Source organism: Melanerpes formicivorus, unplaced genomic scaffold (assembly GCF_026170545.1).
Source record: "Melanerpes formicivorus ecotype bairdi unplaced genomic scaffold, bMelFor1.0.p_v2 SCAF_6, whole genome shotgun sequence".
Taxonomy (NCBI): Eukaryota; Metazoa; Chordata; class Aves; order Piciformes; family Picidae; genus Melanerpes; species Melanerpes formicivorus.
This window is the reverse complement of record NW_027142358.1, coordinates 17,966,537-17,992,350: the sequence shown is the minus strand read 5'-3', so window position 1 is coordinate 17,992,350 and position 25,814 is coordinate 17,966,537. Positions and strand designations below refer to the sequence as shown.

Genomic DNA, 25,814 nt, shown 5'->3' with positions numbered 1-25,814 from the left:
ATACAGAATATGAAGCACCACCCCTTTTTAGATGCAGATAAATTTACAACTATTCAGAGCATCTGAACAGTTGATAGAGGGTAAGAATTAGTCAATGGACAGTGGGAACCTGAACAGTTCTACCCCTTTCCCAGTGACACTAAAGTATTTACAGTAATTACTAACTTCTGTGAAGCTGGTCCTTACTTGTTTCCTAAATAAAATATTTGTACCAACAATTGTATGCACGCAAGGTGTGCAAACCTAATGAAATTATTAAACTGTACTTTGGAGATTTCAGATAATTAGAAACCGACAGAGTTTCCCCAGAGACATGTCTGTAGGTTAGTGTCGGCAACAACCTGCCTTTTTTCTCCTGAGAATTATTTCTGCAATCCCCAGCAAGGATCCTGTCCTCATCACTGATTTCTGATCTTCAGAGCACTATCCAAGGGTGACAAATCAGGGGCTCAGAAATGATCCCAACCTTTCTTTCTTTTAGAAATAAACAAAAAAAACGTCTCCCCCAACAATCTTGTGCATGATTTTGTGCTTCCAACACATTTTTCTGTTTTATTCCTCTGGTGACAGAATGCCCTTGTTTTCTCAGATAAAGAGCCTATAAAATTGTTGCAAGAAACCAAGAGCTGCTTTTCACACAGCCAGAAGACAGCCATCCTTTACTAAACATACTCTGTGTACAGCATCCAAGTCAGCCTCCAAAAGAGAGAGATGATAATGGAATTGCCAAAATGCTGAGGAGTGTAGACTGAAAAGAGAACAGGAGTGAGTAGGCTCTAAAATGAGAGAGTGCATCACATATAAAAAAGTAACTTTTAGGCAGCACGTTGCAAGGATGAGCATCAGGCAGAGAAGGGGAGCACGCAGACACATGGTATATTCCTGCCTCTGCCTCTCTCCTCTCTCTTTTGGTCCTTCTCTCTGGCTTTCTCTCCCACCTCCTCTCCTTAGCGCTGCCTTCCCCTCTCCCCCTGCCGCAGGCTGCAGAATGGGACACGCTTGTTCCCCAGCCAGCCGGCAGCTGTCACACAGCGGAGGCAGCCAGCAGCCGGTGCAAAGAGCGAGCCTACTCTGTCATTTAGGATGACTCATTGGAATCTGGCATTAATTTCTCTTTTTCTGGTAGTGGACGGAGAACAACCAAAAAGCTACACTGGACTAGAGCAAGGTAAGAGATTTAAAGCCTTTGTTGGTTTTTTTTAACCTAAAGCTTTCTGATGCCTTGAGGGTGCCAAACTGTGTACAAAAGCTGGCAATGGAACTAATTCGGTAGGTGTCTGAACACCTGGCATTACATGCCACCAGTTTGTCTTTCTGGTATTAACCCTGTGTGTGCCACCCAGCTACACCCCGGGGAGAGAGAAGGCAGGTCATCATATAACCCAGTGACTGCATTTTCTCCCCTTAACGCAACTTTTACAGCAGCACTACCACCTGCTCCTGTGAATACAAGAAGCTTCTCAATATTACTAAGTGATCAGGCTTTTGTGCTCTGCTGCTGGGAGTATAGTGTAGCAGGCATCTGTCATGGACTCTGTGTGGGTTCATTCCCACGGCAGTTGTTTCATCACTTTAATGAGTTGGAATTCCACAGTCCACAGAAGCACTTCCCTGTCATTTTCCCTCCCTCCAAGGGATTCTCATAGGATCTTATAGATATGATCCATTTACAGGCTTTTCAAAAGTAGTGCACACTGTAACCACCGGAACAAGTCTGCTGAAGCACAGGGAGCACTGCACTATATATTCTGCCTGCATTTCTCTCTGTGGTTTTCTGTTGTGAATCAAAAATTCACTGTTGCAGGAGGATTTTTGCAACGACAGAACATGTCTTTGGAACAGCAATTTAAATTACAGGGAGAATCTTGTTCCCACCGTTCTGAAATTCTGTCAAAATTCCCTTCTTCCATTTTCTAAGGAGATACAGTATTTCAAGCAGAGTTATCTAAGCAGATTTCTGCTGGGGTTGATTGACAGATTTTAGTCATGATTTAAATTAAAATATTTCACTGAATATCTACAGCTTCATTTCTGTCAATCCAATGCTTTTTACCAAATGGCTTACTTCAAAGGCTGACACCTTTAAAATTAACCCAGCATCACGCTTTTTGAAATCTATAAAGAGAATATCAGACTAGCTAGTTCACGTTGCAGAATCACACAATCTTGCCATTGGATCTTTAATGGTCTAACTGCAGTGAAGAGATTTGGTTTGGTTTACATGTTCTCTGTAGTGTGAAAAGTGTTGCAATTGTAACTAGGTGTACCTATGTTTCTCATACATTATACAGTATTTTTCTGCAGTATCTTACATATTCGATTTGTTCAGATCTCCTATGGACTAGCAATCAGTATATTAAGAGCTGACTTTTAAACCCACAAAGAACTGTCCTGACATTATTGCTATGAAAATAATTTCTGCTCAAAGACAATGACAGGTCTCACATTGATCACATCAACAGGGATGACTAAACAGGTATCAGCAGTTAACACCGAATCTTGTTCAGCTTCCCAATAGTCACCAAGACTACCTTGGTTGGTCTATTGACCCAGTATGAGATTTTTCAAATGAACACAAAGATGGCAGTAATAAACAATCCCCCCCTTAGTTACCACTCCTCAGTGCAATTTTTTAGAAATAGATTAGGGGAGAAGAGATTCTTATTTAAGAGAACTCAAAGGACTTGGATGTGAATCATCAGGAAGGGGTAGGACAACAGCTTGACATATCAGTATGGATTCTACCTCATCTTCCATCAGAATATGGTGTATTTTTCCACTTGATGAAAGTGGAAAGGGTTTATCAGCATTCAAATGTAAGATTATTCAATTATTTTGGATAATTTGGACAACTGCAGAGAATTCAGTATTTTTTTTTTTCTATTTATCTTTTTTTTTTCCTTAGCATTTAGATATGATACCTGACTCCAAGGATATAAAATTATTTCCATGAAAAGTAACTCTAAAGTACAATTCAAATAACAAACCACTGTGGTTCTGTCTTTAAGCACTGATAATATTCATGCTACTTAGTTTAAATTAGAAGCTATTTATTTATGTTAGCACTTAGTCACTTGCTACTGTCATAGTCTCTGGGGTCTGAACAGCTATTTTTGAGCCTGTCTGGCTAATGTCTGGAATACAAAATCATCATGTTCACAAAGAGGGATTTTTTTTCTGTTTTATTTTCCTCTCTTCAGAGAAAACAGTATATTAGCAGTTTCACCAACATAGTTCTTTTCAGGTGGGATATTTGTCCATTTAAATGCAGACAATCCACTGTGGTAACAGTTTTATTGTAACTTGGCAACAAGAGCTAAATAAACCAAGTTACATCCATCACACATGCAAATCTTGCATTGTGCTGCTCCACACTCAGCAAATTAAACCCTTGAGATAAATGACATTCTAGACTTGTGGACCAGTCAGTTTAATACCATTAGCTGGGCTCACTGGTGGTTCTAATTACACAAGTCAAAGATTGCAGAAAACAGCTGCAAAGTCAGCACGTGTGCAAGGAGCTGTTTATAAAGCAGAAACACATGCTTTAATTTGAGGACTCTTAGTTGCAACATGAATTATTAAGTAAAAGTATGGCATTTAATATTACTGTAAAAAAAAATTTAAAAATGGTCTGACTATGGTCCAGGTAGGGGCTGTATGGGGTTATCACTGGCTTCTCTATGAAGCTTCTGGTGTAATATTTTCACTAAAATAGACTTCAAATGCTTTTACCCATGATCAGGGTCTTGGGTGATTTATTTACTGGTGAGCTGGAAGGACAGCAAGAGGGAAATTAGTCACACTGCAAGAGAGCAACTAGCACAGTACTGCCTATTATCCTACCTATCTTACTCCGGATAGAGAATCCAGTATCAAAGCAACTACATGTTCAAGGAACAGAAAACGCGCATCTGCTCCAATGGAACCATCAGGAGATATCCCTAAGACACAGAGAAGCTCAATTCTGGAGCTCTGATGGAGCCTAAAAAGATTAAACCAGCCACAAACCACCTAACTGGAGTCAAGCAGTGGCTTTGACATGTTGTAGCTGGGGGATCCCCTCAGCTCTGATTTTCAAATTCCTCTACACCGTTCACGTCCACAAACTGAAGTCACAAGAGGCAGAAGTTTTGCTGTGGCTAGTTCAGTACATTTAGTCGTAACTGATTCCTTTTAGAAAAAGGTTCAGACAAATTCTTTAGCTCAGAAAATCATGTTAAATAGAAGATGCTTGTCTTCAGTTCTCACTTATTTCTGTAGATTTCAAAAAGATGAAGAGCTCTAGAAAAATAAACAAAGTTTTACACCTGAGGAGCACACCAGTTCTTGATAACAAGCTCTAGAAAGGTATGAAATTCATCCCAACTATTTGATAAACATACTCAGCTGCACATAGGCATGCAAAGATGGGTAAAATGTCATTCTCCATTGCAACAAGCACACTTAGCCATTTTTATAGTTCACTGTTAATGTCACTGTAGCTCAGGCTGCGGTAGCTCTATTCATTGCGCACTGAATAGGGTCAAGATTGCCTCCATTTCATTGCATGGTACTTTGTTGAAAGGTAAGCAGTACCTACAGGCAACATTTTGTACAGTTCTACTAATGTATCAATTTAATGTGATTAAAGTGAACTGTAGACAGGCACTAGTTTTAGAACAGGCATGTTTTGCATACATGCTATATTGCTTTCCAGGAACTTCCTGTAACATAGCCTTAACAATTAAGATCAAACCAGGATGTTCACAGGGATGAAATTAAGGCCTGTATTCTGTGTTGAGCAGGCATCCAACCCTTATGATTAGACATTACCTTTTGATAAAAGCATTTTTCTTTCCTCAGAGTAAAGAAATCTTGGTTTCAAACATCTTGTAAATTAGGATGTTGGAGCGGTAATATTGTTTTCATTACTTTGAATTATCTTATTCCTCAAGAAACTTGACCGCATTCTTGCAGCATTTTCAGTTCAATGGAGTTTGAGCCACTGACCACCTGCACCAGTGAAGAGTACAAATAACTAAACTGTAAAGGAGTATGTAGGAAATGTATAGTGTATCTCAGGATACCTGTGTGAATGCAATGTCAGAACCTAATATAAGATACTATATCCATTTCCATCACAGCTGAGTTTTGACACTTAATTAAAATAATGTCAACAATTTTCAGTTTTTATTTAATTATTTGTAAGGACTAATTACTTTTCCATTTAAATCTGTATTATTTATCAATTCCAAACAGGGCTCTGTATTTTCTCCCAGATAAAACATAGGTGATGTAGTTTCCAGGGCACCATTTTAGTTCTTTCTTGCTCAAGCAAAAGAAAAGCAATATGGTGTTCACCACAAAGGAGATTTGTCATATGATTTGGACTTGTGAACATGGATGTCTTTCAACAAGTGAAACAACAGAAAAATACTTTTTCTTCTCATTCATTTCATTAACATGTGAAAAAGTCTTTTCACTCAGTATCAGCCTGCTTGTTTGTTTGATTATAATTCAAATTCCCAAAATGATGAGGAAGCTGAGTATGCTAAGCATGTATTCCCCTTAGATTTTGGGGTGATTTTACTACTGAGTTATTGTCTAATTGAAGAATGATGCATCGAAGACAATCTTTGTGAATAAACTAAGAACAGTTCAAAGGGAAACATTTATGAGAGCAAAATGTACATTCTCTAGAGCATTTCCAGTGGATAACACATCAGAAATTGATCTCAGACATAATCAGAATTTTTGGCTATACTCAACAAGCTCTGTGTAGCTTTTCCTTCCTATTTCTTCTTCTTTCTCAACCCTGTCATGTTAAGAGTGTGTTTGAAAAAATTGTTTTTATGACTGAGGGCACCAGCAACATTGACCAATGTTTAGTGAAGCATGTATCACCTAAGTAATCTGTAGGTTAAACAGAGGACAATTCCATGACCCACAGGACAAAGCAAGCAAAATAAAAGCCAAGAGCAGGTTTTATGGGAAACAAACAAACCCACCAAAAACCAGCAACTACTAAGACTGTTGATTTGTAATGGTACTTGGAACCTGTATCCACACACTGTTTGAAACCGTATAGCAAAAGGTGAATCTGCATGCTGCAGAGATAGTGGAATTTTATGGCACAAGACTAACTAACGCATCAAGATGCCCAAACAGTGTGTGTGGCAGAAATAGTAAATGAGAAATATAACTGTTGTTATGTTTCATCTTTTACAACAAAAAGACCCAAGTTTTGTCTAGGTCTGAAACATTAACAGTCTTGTCATGAAATTTGAAAAGATAAAACATTCAAAAATCACATGAACCTGTGCACTTTCTGTACATACATGTGCATGTATGACACTAGAACAGTTCCAGGTGCTGAAGGAGTGAAAAACCCTCCTAAAACAGAAATAAAACTCCAGTTTCACAAATCACATCTAATAATCTTTTAGGCAAGGTTGTAGGCAGGAAAAATAAATTTCAATAGGCATCCTTACATACATAGAAAACAACATGGAAGCTTCGATCAGACTAACCTTTCTTCAGTTGCTAAATCACCTACAGACTCTGCCTTGTTTACAATCACACACTCCCAACTTTACTACCACCACTACATCATGCCTACTATACTGAAAGTATACACTACAAACCTACTACAAACCATCCCATAAAACTCCAAGACACAGTTCGGGTCATAAAATGTATAAGACACTGCCATACCTGGAAACAGCTCAGGCTTCTTTCCTGGGGACGTCATTGAGGTGGTGTGCAGCAAAGAAATTTCACATCCAGCCAGGGGGCACCAGGAAACGTGCACAGCCCATCTACAGTCATTGGAGGCCCATGCAGAACAGAACTGGGAGCAGAAAAAAAAAAATATTAGGCTAAAATAAGATGACCTCTATGTTATAACAAATGCAGAAATGCAGAAAGCATTTACTACATTGCAGCTGTTCATTATAGCTGATACTGCTTTGGAAGGAGAGGAAACAATACAGAAAGCCTTGCATTTCTGAGAACGCCAAGTAATTCTACAGCTAGTTTCTTCACCAGGGAAATGGAATAAAGAGTTAATTAAAACTGTTATCTGTGGCTAAAATATTAGCCTGACAGTCATGTTTAGCTTTTGTAAAACAGTTTTAATGATACTATTTATGCCTTTTCATTTTGCTCATTGTTTTGCTCACTGTCCTCTTTTGCCACCAGTATTATTACACTTTCAGTATCAGTAATAAAACTATTACTGAGGCCCTCTGTTGTTTAATGGGTTTGACACCTTGGGAGTTGAAAATAATTAGCTTGGATATTTGTGCTTGAAATGAAGTTCAGTATTTGATAAAACAATAACAACAACAAAACAACAACAAAACCCCCCAATAAAAATCCATAAATATTACAGCCAAATGGGACAACTAAATAACTGATTCTGACTTCCAGCATACCACAGTAACTCTGCAATTTCATCCAGTTTTGCCTGTGTCATGCCTGGTATCTTGCATCCATAAGTTCATTGTTAGAAAAAAAGGTTTAGATTTTGAAAATTATAATATAGGCTGCAAATGCAACACAATGGGATCCTTCTCTTGTCCTCCCCACGCATAATTCATCTAGCCTAAATTCCCCTGCCTTGCAACGCAGTTTAATCTCAAAATGCATTCCTCACATAAAGCTAAGGGAAAAATTAAAAAGTAAAGGGAAAGTGATTAGAGAACATGATCTAGAGTTCAACATGGATGACAGTCACATTTATCACTTGATATTAACAGTTAATAATTTCAGAAGTCTCAGGCAAGTGCAACATCACATTATTGCATTTTCTTCTTTATTTTTCCTGCCTGAAAAAGGTACTTTTTCTTCAGCATATTGTTCCTAAATACCATAATGTGGAAAGTGGAAAAACTGTTAAGTTCAACCTTAATCAAAAGTTTATCAGTGCTGCACCTCAAAAGGCAAATGTAAATGTTAACTTTGTGCACTTTCTTGCAAATGGAGCTTATGAAGTTCTTTGGAGACAAACACTTGCATACCACAAAGGATTTTAAAAAATGGAAGGATGTTTTTATGCAGTAATAGAGAACAGGAGAAATTAATATCCCTTTGCAGCATTATGACAGGATTTGCTGACTTGGACAACTCCTCAGTTCCCTCAGCCATTCTCTGTGCTCTGTACTGCCCCCTAAAAAATCTGTTTCCAGCATTGCATCTGCTAATGAACCTGTCACCACAAACCTCATGCCTAGACCATGGCACCAAGTGCCAGGTCCAACTCCCTCTTGAACACCTCCAGGGATGGTGACTCCACCACCTCCCTGGGAAGCCCATTCCAATGATGAATGACTCTCTCAGTGAAGAACTTTCTCCTCACCTTACTCCTCAGTAGTATAAAAACTGAAAGCTGTAGAACCAAGTAGGGATTTGATTTCCACCTGTTTTGACTCAGAGCTATGCTAAATCATGACAACCTCTTTTCATTGAAGATCTTAGATATGTGCAAGCCAAGACCTGTTAACCACATTTGAAAGGGGAATTCTGTAATATTAAGCAAGGAAACCCAGCAGAAACACTAACAGAAACACACTTCACTATGTATTATTTCATCTATTATCAATCTACTGTTGCTAAATAACAACTTTTTTTTTATTCTCAAATCTGTAGTGTTAGCTCACAGTAACTACTGTGTCATTCATACACCACTTCTTGATAAGTTTTGACAGCCAAAAAATTGTTCCTCTGCCTGAACTTAGGAAACAATTTATTTTCTCAGGTGAAAAAAACAAATACAACACAACACAGTAGAAACAGCCTGGTCCTTCTCTGGTAAATATGACAATTAGTGGTACATACATTCAGACCTTATTCAGAAACCTATAAACACACACACACTTCTGTGGGTACTAAACTGCTTAGAAGGTAGAGCAGCATGTGCGGGACAGGTGCAGAAGAATAAATCAACTTCCCCCCCCCCGCATATTTTAAGTGGCATGCAAATTGTCTCAGGGAAGGGATGGAAGAAACAAATTATAAAGTACCCCTATCATGGAATGCAGACAGATGTCCTATAAGTGATATCTCAGCCTTCTGCAGTCAGTCCTGTGTAATTATATTTCATGTAAACACAATGCTTTCATCACCTGCCCTTTGCTTCTGATCATTGTTTAGGATCTAACTCAAAACTGCCAGCTCTTACCTAGGGCTCTGCAAACATAAATAACCAAATACCTCCAATAAGCCAGCCAGTAGCTGACTGCAGGGTTTTAAAGATCAATAATTTCTTTTTAAAGATCAATATATTTGTAAAGTAAAAGCTTCCAGCCTAAAAATATGCTCAAATGGACAACCCAGTGAGGTTTTTTCCAAGGTGCATCAATTTTAATGCTCAGACTTGTCAGTTTAAAAATTGTCAGAAGGCCCTTTACAAAGGATGGGGAATTCTGAAGATTAATCCTGCTCTTTTCCAGGAAGCCACCACTTCATCATCCTCTATTCAGAGTTTAGCACAGAAAATGGATACTATTCAACAGCAACAACTCAGGTACATTGAAACAGGAAAAATGTGTAAGCAATAGCTGAACAATGGGATTTCACTGTGTCAAAGAGATGAAGACATTCTGTGCTTACCTTCTCTGAAAGAAGCAATTTCTTTCAGCTCACTCTGTTCTTCAGCCATTGCTGTAAGAATCATCATTTTTAAAAACAGAGGGATTGTCTGTGATCCAGGGAAAGTAACTGAAGATAACCCCACCCATTTGTATAAATGTTTGTGACAAAGAAAGAGTGAACAAAATCAGCTGCTCTTCCTAGAAACCATTCGTTTAGTTAGCTGTAATGAATTTTATTTGTAGGCCTAAACTTCCACATCATAATGAGAAACACTCAATGGCTTGAAAACTAGCATTCAAAATAAACATGACTGGGAAATGTATTTGACTGAAAGGAATTAAAATAATTAGACTTCCTTTTGTGATCCATCTCATACTACAACCACAAGCAGCAATATACCATGATAACCACTGCCTAAAAAAAAAACTGTCAAGGAAAGATTACAGCAGTGGAAGAGCCTACATCAAAATAGCTGTAAGTGTTGCCTTAAGGTTTTTAGGCTGCAAGGCAAGCCTTAGATATTTCCTTGAAAAAAGCACTTGCAGAAAATAGGCTAGGGAGTAATACAGGGCCCAAAGGAACCAGGTTTCCTAAAATTAGGTCAGCACTGGTATAAAATTAGATTCAATGTTCTGCTGACCGAACTGAAAAGACGAGGAGTGATTTGTAATCAAGAGCTCTTGAGAGTAATGATATATCTTGATAGAAGTCACCAAGTATGGGCCACAAACTTGCACAGTGGTTAGCTCCTTCCTGTTGCCAACATCTGTTAACACTCATCTGAATCCCAAGCACAAGTGAGAACTTATAAATGAACTGAGGGCTAAAGCATGAAGCACTGTTTAGTCAAATAATTACTCTCTGCTCTTAAAGGACATTCAGTATAAGACTTAGTAATTTACTAGAATTGATTTATTAATTAAATTGACACACAAAATTGCTTTTGTTTGGGAAGAAAAAAATAAAAAGAGGAAAGAACAACAACACTTGAAATGAAAACCCGTTTTAACTCAAATCACCCAAACATTCAGAATGGTTTTCTGAATTGGAGGTTGCAACTATAAAAAGGTATGATGTAGAAATCCTGAAACATATGAAGCAATGATCTCAAACAATCATTTTCTAAAACAAATTCTAACCATCTACCATCTTACCCTGTGGTATCTCTGAAGCTTAGAAACTACACTTGAGGAAAAAAAAGTTGTTTCTAGTACTGTATGAACTAACCTTGACTTAAAGAAGCATCTGAGCTAAAGGCCTAGACTGCAGCAGTGAGAAAGAAGGCTATGCAAAAAAACAACCCAGCAGTTGTTGCTACCTTCTTGGTTTTGCAATACTAATTCAAAACAATTTATTAAAAACTTGTTTGAACTACAGTAAGTATCCTCAATTGCAATAAATGGTCTGCCTATCCACCCCACTGTTTAGTCTCCTTAAAGGTCACTTTCTTGCAGATCTCTGTCCAGAGGTCTAGGTGCATTGACTGAGTAAGGCAGATCATGCTGACTTCAGCCAGCACATGTAGCAACTCAGAAGGATGTCCAGAGAAGCATCTATTGCACAAACAGTAGATTGGGGATTGCAGCAACATGTGAAGATGTTGGAAACTGCCAAATGAATTATGAAACACATTTTCAAAACTCCAGGACAATTTTTTTCCTGTGCATCTGGACAGCAGGCCAAATAGAGTAACAGAAGATTTTGTTAGTTTGCAGACATAGTTACTCCAGAAGCTCAGCATGAAATAATCCTGAACCTAACACAGACCTGCACCTTCAGTACCACAGAATGGCAACAGAAAACCCTATCCTGTATAAAAGTCTACAAATCATCTTCCCCAGACCACCTAATATTGATAATGATTCATAGTTCATAAATGAGAGGTTGGGAAATAAGATCCTGGGCTACTGGCCTAGAGCAACCTGGAATGGAGATTTTGTAATACTATTGTGAACACTATTAGCTGGAGTTGAAAATTGCAAAGAGTACTACTCCCTCATTCTGCAGAGCTTGCACAACACAAAAGAAGGTTTATGAACACCGGTGAGGGAAGCACTAATGGTGTCTAACAGTGCTTCGAAGAGATTTGTCCTTTTTTTCTGCAATTAGGGAAATATAGACCTTCTTTTTATATGATCACCGACTAGGAACTCTGTTACCAGCCGGGTCTCTACAGGGATGCAGAGTTGCGGAGGAACTCACCTGGCCTGTCCTGCCATAACTTTTGAGATTTTACAGTACAACTTAAAATATAAACAATCACATTACTTTCCTTAGGTTCTCCAGGGGTGTGGCAATGGGCATTTGCAGCACTGATGCTGATGCCTATAAGCTATCACAACTTGTGCAGGTTCATACGCTGTTGTGCACCAAATAGTGTCTGTACAAACATTTAGAGTGGACTCTAAGTGCCAACAGAAGCCACAACCAATCCATACAATGAAGTAGCACTCCCAGGACTACCATCATATGTATATGCATTTGTTGCACGTGTGACAGTCCTAATGAGTAATGAATTACTAAATGCATGCTGTTTTGTGACAAACTGCTGTGAAAGACATTGTCCTCATATATGCTGGGGGTGCCAGTTGTGCTTATTTTCAAAAAACTTCTTGGATGAAGAGCTTGCCAAGTTGCATGTGGTATTTTGCAGGCGATTAATTTTATGGATTGAGGTAGGTAACGACTCTCTGACTTGATTAATCCATTTTGAATTGAATGCAATTCTAGTTGCTTGCTAATTTGGAGACAGAAGTTGCCACTCTATTGGTGGCACTCTGTAGACTCTTTGTGCTCCCTACGTAGCTCCCCAAATAGTTTGGAGACATTTTCTGGCACACCTGTTTCTTTCCAGAAGAGTGGGTCTACACAAATTTTTAACTGTGCACCTCATGATTTCACCCAAGAAGTCATTTAAGAACAGTGCAGCTAATGGATGTATATACTCTTATTTTCATGATTTCCTAGCATGACAGCAACTGGAAAAAAAAGTTCAAATTGAAAATAATTTGTAAACTGAAACATAACACAAAATCCATGCCTATCAAAAACCAGAATATTACTTGTCACACAGATTGCTGGCCAGGTCCTAAGAGTTACAAACATATCCCACAAGCAGTCAACAAATGTTGCAAAACATATGTGAATCAGTACCTAACTCCACAAGGAACTGTGGAACCAAATAAGGATTTGTAGGCAGTTCTGTTTCAGTGTCATGCTCAACAAATAATACTCCATGAGTTCCTGAGTCTGCTCCCTTACTAGAATCTTCATTCCTCTATAATCTCATTGTATAAGTCAACAAAAGCAGCTTTTGTGTCCCTGTTCACAGTATGCTAACAGTAACTACATGAATCCAGTGAATCTCTGACAGTCATTCTCCACAGGATAATTTACTTTTGCTATCTGATGTAGTAGCTCTGTGCCCAGGCTCATCTGAAAGTGTCTGGCCTTCAAGTCCTATAATAACTGCACAGGGGAGAAGTGTTTTAATTGTTTTTAAATGCAGAATTATTCTTCCTGTATGGTCTGCACATGATGAGCCCACAGATTCTTTCAAATGCAAGGTTTTACCCTCTTGCATTTCTGAGTTTGCAAAAAAAAAAAAGTGAGCAAGAGTTTGATGTTTTGGTTTTGGGTTGTTTTTTCTTTTCATTTGTGTCTTAATATTTGATATTTTTTCCTGGATGGCACACTGTATGTCAGACACAGAACTAGCTTCTCTGGTGGTTTTAATTTATTTGGGTATTTTTGGTTACTGTTTTTAATTTAGGCTGTGCACTGAGGACACATATTCTGGGGCTCCTGATGCAGGGGAAAGCAGGACAATGAATACATGTAGACTATAAAATGCATAAATGAATGGCATTTTTTTAATCTAAGGCAGGCTTTTGCCAAGTAGATTAAACAAGCAACTGCATGAAACCTTTGCCAGAATGACCTCCTGGCAAATCATAGTGAATGGAAGGTCCAGAAAGGGTACTGACATGCACTTGATAAGCTGCGAAGTCAGTGCATTTCATGGACAGACATTGAATGGCTTTATCCAGCATCTAGAGAACCACCACGCTATGCTATCAAGAGAACCATGACAAATGGACAATAGGACAAAAAAAAGTAAATGCATTTTAACTACAGAGAGTTTATTTTTCTTAAAACTGGATGCTCAACAGAAACCTTGTAACAAAACTGGAAAAAAAAAAACACAGAATATGGCAATGGACTTTTTTGTTGATATGTCCTTCAGAAGGACAGAGAAGGACTATTAGTCCTTTTGCTGATTAGAATTGACAGACATAGCACATTAACAGGACTGTATCAGCTGCCACAAAATTACAATTTCCCAAATTCCATAACTTTCCTTTAACCACAGTATATGAACCATTAATATTTTACAGATCATGAGAGTGCTTTAGAAATACTAGCTGATACTAGCTGACCTTCCCTGACAAATCCCATGAGATATAAGCCTCTGTGCTTGAATCTAGGGTTTTTTTAAAACATGCAAATGAGTGACTAGTAGCCCATTTTGTATATATACATACATATCTGCTCAGTGACGTCCAGTGATAGGACAAGGGGAAACAGGTGCAAGCTGGAGCATAGGAGGTTCCATGTAAACATGAGGAAAAACTTTTTCACTGTGAGGGTGACAGAGCACTTGAGCAGGGTGAGCAAAGGGTTTGTAGAGTCCCCTTCTCGGGAAAGAAAAGTATCCCTTTCCAAAACCCACCTGGATGTGTTCCTGCACGACCTGCCCCAGGTGATCCTGCTTTGGCAGGTAACTTAGACTTAATCTCTAGAGGTACTTTCCAACCCCTAGCATTCTGATATGTGTATGTATATATGTATGAATTCAGTGAGGAGGAAGATGAGGCAATGTGATATACCAACCTTCATTACACAGGTCCCATTTTGTGTTCACATAGATGGGCTATCTACCAGCATCTCCTTGGCATCTTCGCTCAGACTAATAAAAAAGGCAAGTAGCACATACCAGCCTGAGGTTCTGAAAGCTCTTCTTATTTTTGAGGCAACACTGTGGACCTACAGGAAAATTCATGACAGCACAGTGGCCAACACATTTAAAGACAATTTAAAATTAAAAAAAAAAAATTAAAAAACCCTAACACTTGTATGCAATGAATCATTTTGCTCTGTGAGTTGGTACAGCAGTCTGCAACTGTAGGATGACTTCATCTGCTACATCATTGGTAGATCTGCATTATGCCCTAGCCATATTTAAGAACAGCCACTCTTTAACCTTAGGACTTCTGAAGTCCTTACACCTTCAGAAAAACGTCCGAGAGTCCTTTACAGATGTTTAACCTTAGAACAGCTTTTGAAATGGGGAAAAAACTGCATAGGAGCAAAAACAATCCTGTATTTTTTACTAGATTTTTAAAAGTTTTGATGCCTCGAGTGAAATTTCCTGAAAAACCAGAGCAAGCTGATCCTTTCAATTACTTTGTCCAGACCTTACTAGAACTTATTTTTCACCTGTCACCTCCTTAGTCAACGCAGCAGTCCAGTCTTTTCTTACCAATGTTCCAGTCAGAGAACCAGAGAAGTTGTCTTTTCCAACCTGGTTAATTCTCTACTCTACTCTATTCTATTCCATATTGCAAGATTTTTAAATTAATGCTGTTAGAAATGCTCTATAAAAGACACGTTTACCTCAGAGGGATCATTTGAGTCAGCTTCTATGAAGTCACCTAGACTTTGGCAGTTTACCAGGTGTTAGATGCATCAGGCTAACACCTACAGCAGGGACAGTGTGGAGTTTCCCATGCAAACACACAGATTGTGCCAGCCAGTAAGAGATCATGGATGTTTTTAGCAACTTTTACGATAACTCCAGCAAAAAACTGCAGGCTTCAAGAGGCTTAAATCTATCACTTTCAAAGGGGGCTGTACCATCTTCTCCATATTTTTCTTTAAAAGCATAGCTACAAAATCAAGTCATCAGCCTAATGCATATTTGCTGGCTTTATCTAAGCACTTTTAACACATGCATTGGCTATGATAAGCCAATTAGACTCTTTGGAGACCTGATACCATCTGTCGAAGAAATCACTGGCAGTCCAGCAGTTAGTGGTATCTCAGTCCCCCAGTGGGTTTCATGTTTTACCACTCAGAACTCACAATTACCCTTCCCAGTACCAGAATGGAAAACCAAATGAAAGGAAAGGGTTTAGTCATTATCTATTGCAAAAAGAGGCAGGAGAGACAAAACATCCATTTGTGTATGTGTTAAATCAGTTCCTGCATTTTCACACTCAATGCACTTCTGATTTTACCTTGAAGAGATGTAGGTTTTCAGTTGCCATAGCAATCATATTAACAAATAGCAGCACAGGCTTTACACAAATGATGTGATTGTCAGGACTTGGGCATAGTCTAAGAGGTTTTACTACCTTTTTTCCACTCTAAAATACACGCTTATTAACAAACATAAATCCACCACTTCTGTTTTTTCCTTATTACACACTTATTTCAAAACAACAAAGGTTTTTGTTTAAGATGAGATACCTATAGGAAGAGCATCTAAATTTAGTTTATCTTCTCTTTCATGTTTGAGAAAGGCATTGCACGATTGCAGCATTCTAATAACTAATGACTTTCTCAGTGAGCTAACTGGGGGGCTATAAATACAGTTCTTGTCTTTAGGATTACTTAGTAATCCTGAACTTGGCAGTGGGGGGAGGATGACAATCTTCTGAGACAGATGGAAAGGGGGAGAGAATGTTCTGTACCTCATCCAAAAATTAATGATGAATATGCTGGTTCCTTTAAAATGTAAAAATTTATGAAGGTTAAATTACGCAGACTTCAATATCTGAATATTTCTGTTGCACGAGTTTTGTGGTTCACATGCATTTCTTGAATAAATCACTGATATTCCACTGGATTAAATATTAACTTTGGCAGATTTTCTTTCTAGAAAAAGGAAAATTTAATTTTAGCTGAAGTATAATAGTAATACTTAGCACTTCTCTAGTCCCTACCATCTTCAAAGCACTTCAAATATCTGTCAGAACTATGTAATTTTAAATATGGCTGCATTTTAAGGATAAACAAAGATCACATCTCAAAGAGACAGGAAAAGTCTGGGGCATGACTAACCATAGATTATGTTAAATGCAAATTGGTTCTTCGTTCATCTCAACACCTAAACTTTTACTGAGATTTTGTTTACTGAAGTTTACCAAACAATGTCAAATAATAAGGAAAGAATTTCTGGATGTGTTCAAATGCAGCCATGGGGTAGGTGTACAGACACTTATAAAAACAAACAAAAAAACCAACCTTAAAATGTCTTAGCCAGCTGAAGACATTTTGTCAATGCATATCTTCAGCCAAAGCAGTGACTTATCTCCTAAACTAGATTTGTTTAACACTTCATATAGGTATTAATTATACTAGCTCCAAAAATGGCTTTTCCCCAAACTCTTAACTAGCACCATGCCAAAAAATACTGAGTAGAAGTGCACTCTTAAGAGACCTGGCAGCCAAAATTTTAGATTGCTACAATTACACATTTCGACTCTATTTCTATCATTCAGAAGATTCTTACAGCAAGTAAATTAAATTAAGTCTTATTTTTCCTTATTTTGTATCCAACAAATGTCCCTTCCATTTTGATAAAACAGACTACCATTATCCAGAAAGTGTTAGGTAAAGCACTACTCTTTCTACCTACAATTTCTTTTTACCTCTGCAATACTTCCTGTTTCTATTGAATGTCTTTCATCCATATCTGGTTGGTTTGATAAAGTTAACAGGCCATAGAATTTATGTTCAGCTATTTAAGCCCATTTTTCTCCTTTCTCCACAAATACTGCAAAACCATTTGAAATAGGTGCTGCTAGGAAGACCTATTTCTAAGTGTTTTCTCCTTCCCTCCCCTCTTAGATTTCCAAGCTTCTGTAAAGAAAGATTTACCATTTTAACAATTTTAGCAGCAAATGTTTGTTGCCAGCAAATAGCAAATGTACCATGAGAGCAAATTTCCTTTCTTTCTTTGCAAGCCATATCACCATACTAGGATAAGCAGCTTATTTCACCTACCTTTAAAGCTTACTGAGCTCTTTATCTTATGGTTCTGGCAGGTAGCACCTTGGAAAGCCTGCACCAGCCAATCAGGCTCTGCATGTATTTCCATAGGGAGTTCTCTCCCTATATATTCTAATTATATCTAAAACATTTATAGAACAGCTTCCATTTTAAAAATAGCCCATAAACCCAATATACCTTTGAGAAGATTCATTTCACCTACCCCAGGCAGATCACATAGCAGTTTGACACCTCTCAATCCTATCACAATCTACATTTTGAGGACTGCTGTGAAGGAAAAAACACGTCCAGTTACACTTCAGGGGGAATTTAGATAGGTATATATAATGGCATAACTATGAAATGGATCATACATGTCCATAAGCTCATGCAGTATTGATTCTACATCTTATTAACAGCAGCTTTCACAGACTGGTATTCTTCACTTTACTGTATTGTTTTTACTTTAAAATTGTCTTTGTTTAAAGAAATTGCCAGTTTTCATAAAACACTTAATTGGAAAAGGGTTGAGGTTTTTTCCAGTCAAGAATGACATTATGATTTGAAATAGAAGAGGCTCCACAATATTTAGTGGTGTGGGGTACCTATGTGGAACAGGCAAGTGTCTTTTTCAAAACTCCAAGAACAATTTTGTTGAAAACACATCTCCTGTTTTCAGGAAGGTTCTCTTTTATAATATGGTAAGTGAGAGAGGCTTATTGCCAATGCCTGTTTGCTGCATGATTCAGATTTAACAGCAGTGAGCACTACATGTACCCTTTTTTTGAGTTTCCTAGGAGTTCCAGATGTTACAGAGGCTGGTTTGGAGAAGGGCTGAGATGATTTTGGAGTAGTATGGCTGAAGTCTTTTCCCCTCTCTGTGCTTCAGTCAGATTGGAATGGCAAATGTCTAAAATAAATGCTTACAAGGGCGGGGAGGCCAGACCCATGCAACAAACATAAGAAAAAGGGCTTTCTGCAGCTGATCTGTCTTCTATACCTGGATGCTTAAGTGCAGGAAAGCTGATGCCAGAGCTGCAAACAAGATGTTAACATTCAAATATCTAAAGTTTAAGCAGATTATCATGCAGTGAGTAAGTAACTTCAGATCCCTTGGCAACAGGACATCAAACCAAGCTAAACCACTAAAGGACCAAGAGTCTAGTCTGACAAAAAGTTATTCTTCAGAAGTATCATGCTCCATCAGTATTACATAACCTCACTCTATGCAGAAATATGTAAAGCAACCCCAGCAAGCCATCCAGTAATGTACTCCTCTATCCAGGTTCATTAATCCTTTTGAAAAGCACCTTGCCAAAATGGCAAAACAAGTACAGTTGTCCCTGCAAAACACTATGTTATGCACCAAAGATTTAGAGCAGTAGGCAGCTTTGGCAGATTTCAGGCAAAAATAAATCAAACAAAAAAAAACCCCACTGCATATGAGAAGTCTGTTAATTATTTTTTTTTAATTGAGAAATACTGTTTCAATAATTAAGCAGAAGTACATGTGGCATGTGCAAGGAATTTTTACTATGCTTGAGAAAGATGCCAGGCTAGCACAGATATTTCCATGAACCACTCCATTAAAGCAGAGACGAGTACAGTATGGACAGCAGTAGTGCAAGCTGCCTCCACAGCTCTGACAGCTGAATTATGTTGATCACAGCCAGGAGGGACAGATTGAAGCATAAGGGTAGCACTGTACATCTACACTCATACAAAACTTGACCTACTGCATGATATGAGCAACTGCCCACCAGTCATCACCCAGACCAGCCTGTTTATTGAACGCAAGAAGCCAAACAGCTCTCAGATAGTAACAAATTTTCGTCATAAGAACCAAATAGAAAAAAACATTCTTTATGCCATTACTAATCTTGTGAGCCACTATTTTGTTTCATAATTTTAACAGACACATGTAAGAGCTACCCTGGCCTCCAGTTTCATAGTTTCTTGATTTCAGTCATGATATGTATGTGGAAAGCAATAATATGACAACAGAAAGGGAAAAGAAAACCAACTAGTCATACTAGCTCATTAAATACAACAGGTATTCCTCCAGTAGTTCCTTTCTTAGGCTTGTAACCAGTGATTTTAAGACTTGTACTTGAAGCATGAAATACCACAATAATTTGGGAAGATTCAGAAGTGAACTTGAAAGAATAGGCAGCTTCACCACCCTACTAATCTCAGTCTCTCTCACACAGGCACACAGACAAAACTCTGCTGAGAGTTACACCCTAAAAAACATTCTGATGCTCATCAGCAAGAAGCAGTTGTTGAATTTCATGTGGTTCACCTGTCTTCAACTCTCAAGTCTGTCCCTCGCCCAGTTCACACTGAATGGCAGCACAGCCTTCTGATGTGTCAGCAACTCCTCTCCATTTTGTATCATGAGCAAACTTGCTGAGAGTACACTCTGTCCCTTGATCTAGGTCATTGATAAAGATGTTGAACAAGGCTGGACCTGGTACTGACCGCTGGGAAACTCCACTAGCCACAGGCCTCCAATTAGACCCCTGCACCATCATCAGACTGGATATAAAGAAAGGGTTTTGTCACGAAGACAGCCAAGCAGTTGAACAGGTTGTCCAGAAAGATTGTTCCATCCGCTTCCTTGGAGGTTTCTAAGAGGCAACCAAATAGAGCTCTGAGCAGCCTGATTTGACCTCATAGATGACCATGTGTTGAACAGGAGGTTAAATTAGAGACTTTCTGAGGTCCATTCTGACATGGTTTACCCTATGATCCTAGGATCTACCAAAAATACCTCAGAGATATTTCTAGAAAAACATTTCATGCACATGAAATATCAACAAATAATCAAAGCTGAGCATGCATGTATAAAAGGGAGAGGAGGGCTTTACCTGGCGCTCTTTCAAATGCATATGGACACATACTAACTTTGTTTTTGCAATTCACAAAGGTTTCTATTTGGAGAAAAAATGTCACTACCTTTGTGAAGGGAAGAATAAAATTAAGATGCTCTTTCACCCAAATTGTCTTAGTACAAAAACCTCCCCACAAAGTAAAGCATTTATAATTAATATAGTATCAAGACCATTTTTACTTATTTTCTGAATAAGCAATGTTGTTTTTTGAAAAAAAAAAAAATATTTCAGGGAAAATAAACACTAGAAGTCTTCACCCCATGTCAGCAGTGAAAACTAGAAAAATTGTCCTTTTCACTCCTCAAAAGTTTAGTAGCTAGTCTCTGTCCTTGCAATATTCATAAGCTTGTCTTCATTTTCTCCTACTCTTTTCATTTCGCAATGAGTGGGTAAAAGCAAGTTGTACATTGCTGCCCTGTGATTCATCCTGAATGAAAAACTACCATTTTAGTATGACATGTGGTGTTAATCACCATCTTCCTTTCACTTGATGCCAGAGTTGGCAATTGTCTAGCACCTTCACTAGGTAGCCATGTGTACATCATTTCCCATTGCTTTATTGCATCCAAGTGTGGGTAGCAACTGCAACTAAATTAACCTATTTCAAGAGTTGAGTGGGGATTTTACATACTCAGAATCTGTCTCCCTTTTGGATAGTGTAAATTATTACAGAGATTAAGCTATTCTCAGTCCCAATGGATGCATCTTTTAATACGGGGTGAGGGTGGGAGTGTTTGTTTATCCTTGTCACTGTATTCCTCTCAGCTATTTATTTATATGAGGGGAAAGCCAAGTACATTTTTCCACCCCCTGCCAAAAAGCTGATTGTTCTTTGGCTCAAGCTGTTCAATGTATTTGAGATTAGAGAAGGGAAGTTATTTGTCCTCAGCAATTTGGCAGTGTTCTGCTATGTTAAACAGATGCTGTTTTACACCCCATTCGTAACTACTTGCTACGTGTCAGTGGTGAGCCTAAAGGACTTAAAGGACCTCTGGTTCCCAGAGGTCAAGATGCATATTGAAGTAGCTCATACTTTCCTCATTTGTGTTTAGGCTGTGTGCTAATTCTATTAGAAAGCTTTTGTAGCTAAGGTTTCAGCACTAGGATTTACATGTGGTTCTTGGAGTAGGCCCTTCTGAGTGAAGCCCCAAGATTTCACGAATAATACCACTGCTAAATTCCTGGTACAAGAAGTATCCATTCTCACTAGGAAGCAAACTCAGTGAGAGCTCTGAAAACTGCACATTAACAGAAATATATAATGAATTTGTAAAATAAATTCTCACTCTCAAGTGTGCAGTTCTTAGAAAAATATCTATGAAACGAAGAGTTTAAAATTTCTCCTTGTAATTCTGCAGCTAATATTTATCAGCCTCTCTGCAGCACAAAGGGTAAAACCAAAACCTATTATGACTTCATAAACATTTTCCTAAAATGACCCCCAAATTATGGAATTACAATATGCATTGTGTTGAAAGGGACCTTCAAAGGCCATCCTGTCCACCCCCCCTGCATTGAGCAGGGAGATCTCCAACTAGATCAGGTTGCTCAGGGCCACAGATGTGCCGTTACCTATGTGCCACACAATTAGTTTTCAACTACACAACCTCCCAACAACCTTGTGGATTACAGCCTCCACACCTACATCATTCATTTTAATCAATTTACACAGTTTGCTCCAAATAATTAATAGAATAGGTATCCTGTTCAAGAAATTTTTAGCCTAGAAAGTGACAATTATACTCTACACAGAGCAATATGAACATGTGCACAAACACTAGTGCATACCTAACCACAGTAAACCAGTAGCACTGCACATGTGGAGAAGGGATGGTTTCCTTATCAAAGTTAAGTTAGAATCCCAGTTGATACAAAGTTATCTTCTAAAGAGAAGTTCACAGGGGCAATACAGTCTGGATAGTGTTGAAAAAGAAGGAGCAAATCAAAAAGATAGTATGAGGAAGCCTGGGGAGTATGTAGTAGGAAAAAAAATCAAGGCACTATTAAAAGACAACATAATAAAAGAAAGAAAATAAAAATACAATCATTATTTGCATAGCATTAAAAAAAGCATACTTGACCTTATTAAAAGATTTGCTAACTTCTAATGAAATAGCTCTACTTAAATGATAAACATGATTCTGCAGAGAACCCTTTTCAAACTGGTAGTGATAATTTCTTCTAATAGGATTCCTACGAATACATCTTTAGATTTTAGCAACAAAAGATTCAAAATGAAACATGGATATTTTTTCCCCCCATGCCTTCACACTAAATCTACTCAGCAAAACAAATCATAGAAGGTCAACGTAGAGAGGAAAGAATAATTTAGGTCAAATGGTTTATTTATAATATCCAATTAAAATCCATCATCACAAGTAATAGAAAAATATTGCCTGTTCTGGAAATGTAATTGTATAGAAGGGCACCCAGATAAAAGTTATACTAAGAACCTAGACAATAATCTAGCAGACAAAGAACTGATGATGAATGATTTTAACACACAAGTAGCCAGTCCATTCAGTATTACTCAACACATTTAATGAAATAAAATGATTGACAGCAAATTTTTTTGATTTGAAACAGAAGTATAATTTGTGCATTGAGGCCGCTGAATCACAAGAACCCGCCAAATGTATGTGCATACATTTGTGTGTGAAATTGATTGACTCAGTAGGTGGCATGGGAAAAATACATGACACTAACGTTATCCACACCCATAAGAACCAGTACTTCCCAAGAGGAAGGTAGGCCAAAACAGCAGGGCCATTGACAACCTGGGCATTGAGGAAACCTTGGATCAGTTATTTTGTGTACAAATTGAGAGTCTCTGCTCTGACAGCAGTTTTACAATCACTAAATTAATAAGGAAAAGAAAAAATAAGAATCTCAAAATGGTTTTGGAACTAGTGAAAGGTAAAGAATATATTTTTAATGTGAAAATTATGTAGACTAAAATTGCACCATCTGACTTAAAGATACATGGTATGATCAAGCAGCTATGAAACCATGAGCAATAGGAAGAATAAGGGTCATTAGCATGATCTGCTATGTGAAAACATAAGTAGAGCACATCAGATAAAATTATTAGGTAGCAGCTTAAAAAAAAACAACAAAATGTGTTTCATTTAACCCATCTAGACTTTAAAATCCACTGACATCAAGCCTAACATCTAGGAAGGAAAGGAATTGTGAATTGGCTGACCACCTTCTCCATGCAGGGTCCTGGCTGTCACCTCCTCCATGCAGGCCTTAGTAAATAAAAAAAATCATAGAATCATAGAATCAATAAGATTGGAAAAGACCTCAGAGATCAAGTCCAACCCATTACCTAACACCTCATGACTAACTAAACCATGGCTTCAAGTGCCACATCCCAGCCCTTTTTGAACACCACCAGGGATGGTGACTCCACCTCCTCCCTGGGCAGCACATTCCAATGACAAATAACTAACTCTCTGTGAAGAACTTTCTCCTCACCTCAAGCCTAAACCTCCCCTGGCACAGCTTGAGACTGTGTCCTCTTGTTCTGGTGCTGTGTCCTCTTGTTCTGGGAGAAGAGACCACCCCCCACCTGGCTACAACCTCCTTTCAGGTAGCTGTAGAGAGCAATAAGGTCTCCACTGAGCCTCCTCTTCTCCAGGCTAAACAACCCCAGCTCCCTCTCCTCATAGGGCTTGTGCTCCAGACCTCTCAGCAGCTTCCTTGCCCTTCTCTGCACACATTCCAGCAACTCAACATGTTTCCTAAACTGAGGGGCCCAGAACTGGACACAGTACTCAAGGTGAGGCCTAACTAGTGCTGAGTACAGGGGCAGAATGACTTCCCTACTTCTGCTGGCCAGACTATGTCTGATGCAGGCCAGGATGCCATTGGCCTTCTTGGCCACCTGGGCACATTGCTGGCTCATGTTCATCCAGCTGTCAACCAGTACCCCTAGGTCCCTTTCTGCTTGGCTGCTCTCCAGCCACTCTGTCTCCAGCCTGTAGCACTGCACAGGGTTGTTGTGGCCAAAGTGCAGCACCCAGCACTTGGACTTGCTGAATGCCATCATGTTGGACTCTGCCCATATGTCCAGCCTGTCAAGGTCAGCACCATTCACCTCCACTCTCTGGGCTTGGTCCTCCAGCCAGTTCTTAACCCAGCAGAGAGTGCTGCTGTCCAAGCCACAGGCTGACAGATTGGCCAGCAATTTGCTGTGGGGGATGGTGTCAAAGGCCTTGCTGAAGTCTCCAGGCAGACTACATCCACAGCCTTCCCCACATCCACCAGGCAGTCACCTGATCATAGAAGGAGATCAGGTTGGTCAGGCAGGACCTGCCCTTCCTAGATCCATGCTGGCTGGGCTTGATCCCTTGGACATCCTGGAGGTGTGCTGTGATTACACTCCAGATGATCTACTCCATAATCTTGCCTGGCACTGAGGTCAGGCTGACAGGTCTGTAGTTTACAGGTTCCTCCATCCGGCCTTTGTGGGTGAGCATTACACTGGCCAGTTTCCAGTCATCTGGGACCTCTCCAGTGAGCCAGGACAGGTGGTAAATGATGGAGAGTGGCTTGGCCAGCTCATCTGCCAGCTCTCTCAGCACCCTAGGATGAATCCCATCTGGTCCCATGGACTTGTGAGTATCCAAGTGGCTCAGCAAGTCCCTAACTACTTCCTTACAGATTTCAGGGGGATTATACTGCTCCCTGGCCCCATCTACCAGTTCAGGAGGCCAGTTATCCTGAAGTCCTCCTGTCTTACTGTTGAAAAGGCAGGTAACTGTAAAGAAGGTACTTAGTACCTCAGCCTTTTCCTCCTCTTTAGTTACAATATTCCCCTCCAAATCCAATAAAGAGTGGAGGTTCTTCTGGTCCTTCTTTTTAGCATTAATATATTTATAAAAATGCTTTTTATTGTCTTTCACAGAAGTGGCCAGCTTGAGTTCTAACTGGGCTTTTGCCCCTTTAATTTTTCTCCTCCATGATCTAACAACATCCTTAACCATATCTCGAGTTGCCTCCTCCCCTTTCCGCCCCTCTCCCCCCCCCCCCCCCCCCCCTTAATTTGTTCAAGAGCTGCTTGCCCATCCAGGCCGGTTGCCTTGCCCACTGGCTCATCTTTCGGCACATGGGCACAGCCTGTTCCTGTGCCTTCAGGAGTTCCTGTTTGAAGTAGGTCAAACCATCCTGGACCCCTTTGCTCTTAAGAGCTGCTACCAAGGGTACTCTCTGAATTAGTTGTTTAAATAAGCTGAAGTCTGCCCTCTGGAAGTCCAAAGTTAGGGTTCTGTTATTGCTAGTCCT

General features: G+C 39.1%; 1 protein-coding gene across 2 annotated transcripts in view; it reads left to right on the top strand.

Annotated features, from left to right (window-relative positions):
• The first annotated feature begins 1,003 nt into the window (after positions 1-1,003).
• RASGEF1A (RasGEF domain family member 1A) overlaps positions 1,004-25,814 on the top strand; it is a 160,755-nt gene continuing 135,944 nt past the window's right edge. For both annotated transcript variants that reach the window (XM_068139948.1, XM_068139946.1), the window contains exon 1: positions 1,004-1,168. The gene's annotated coding sequence lies outside the window, so the exon portion shown is untranslated. The remainder of the gene's footprint in view (positions 1,169-25,814) is intronic.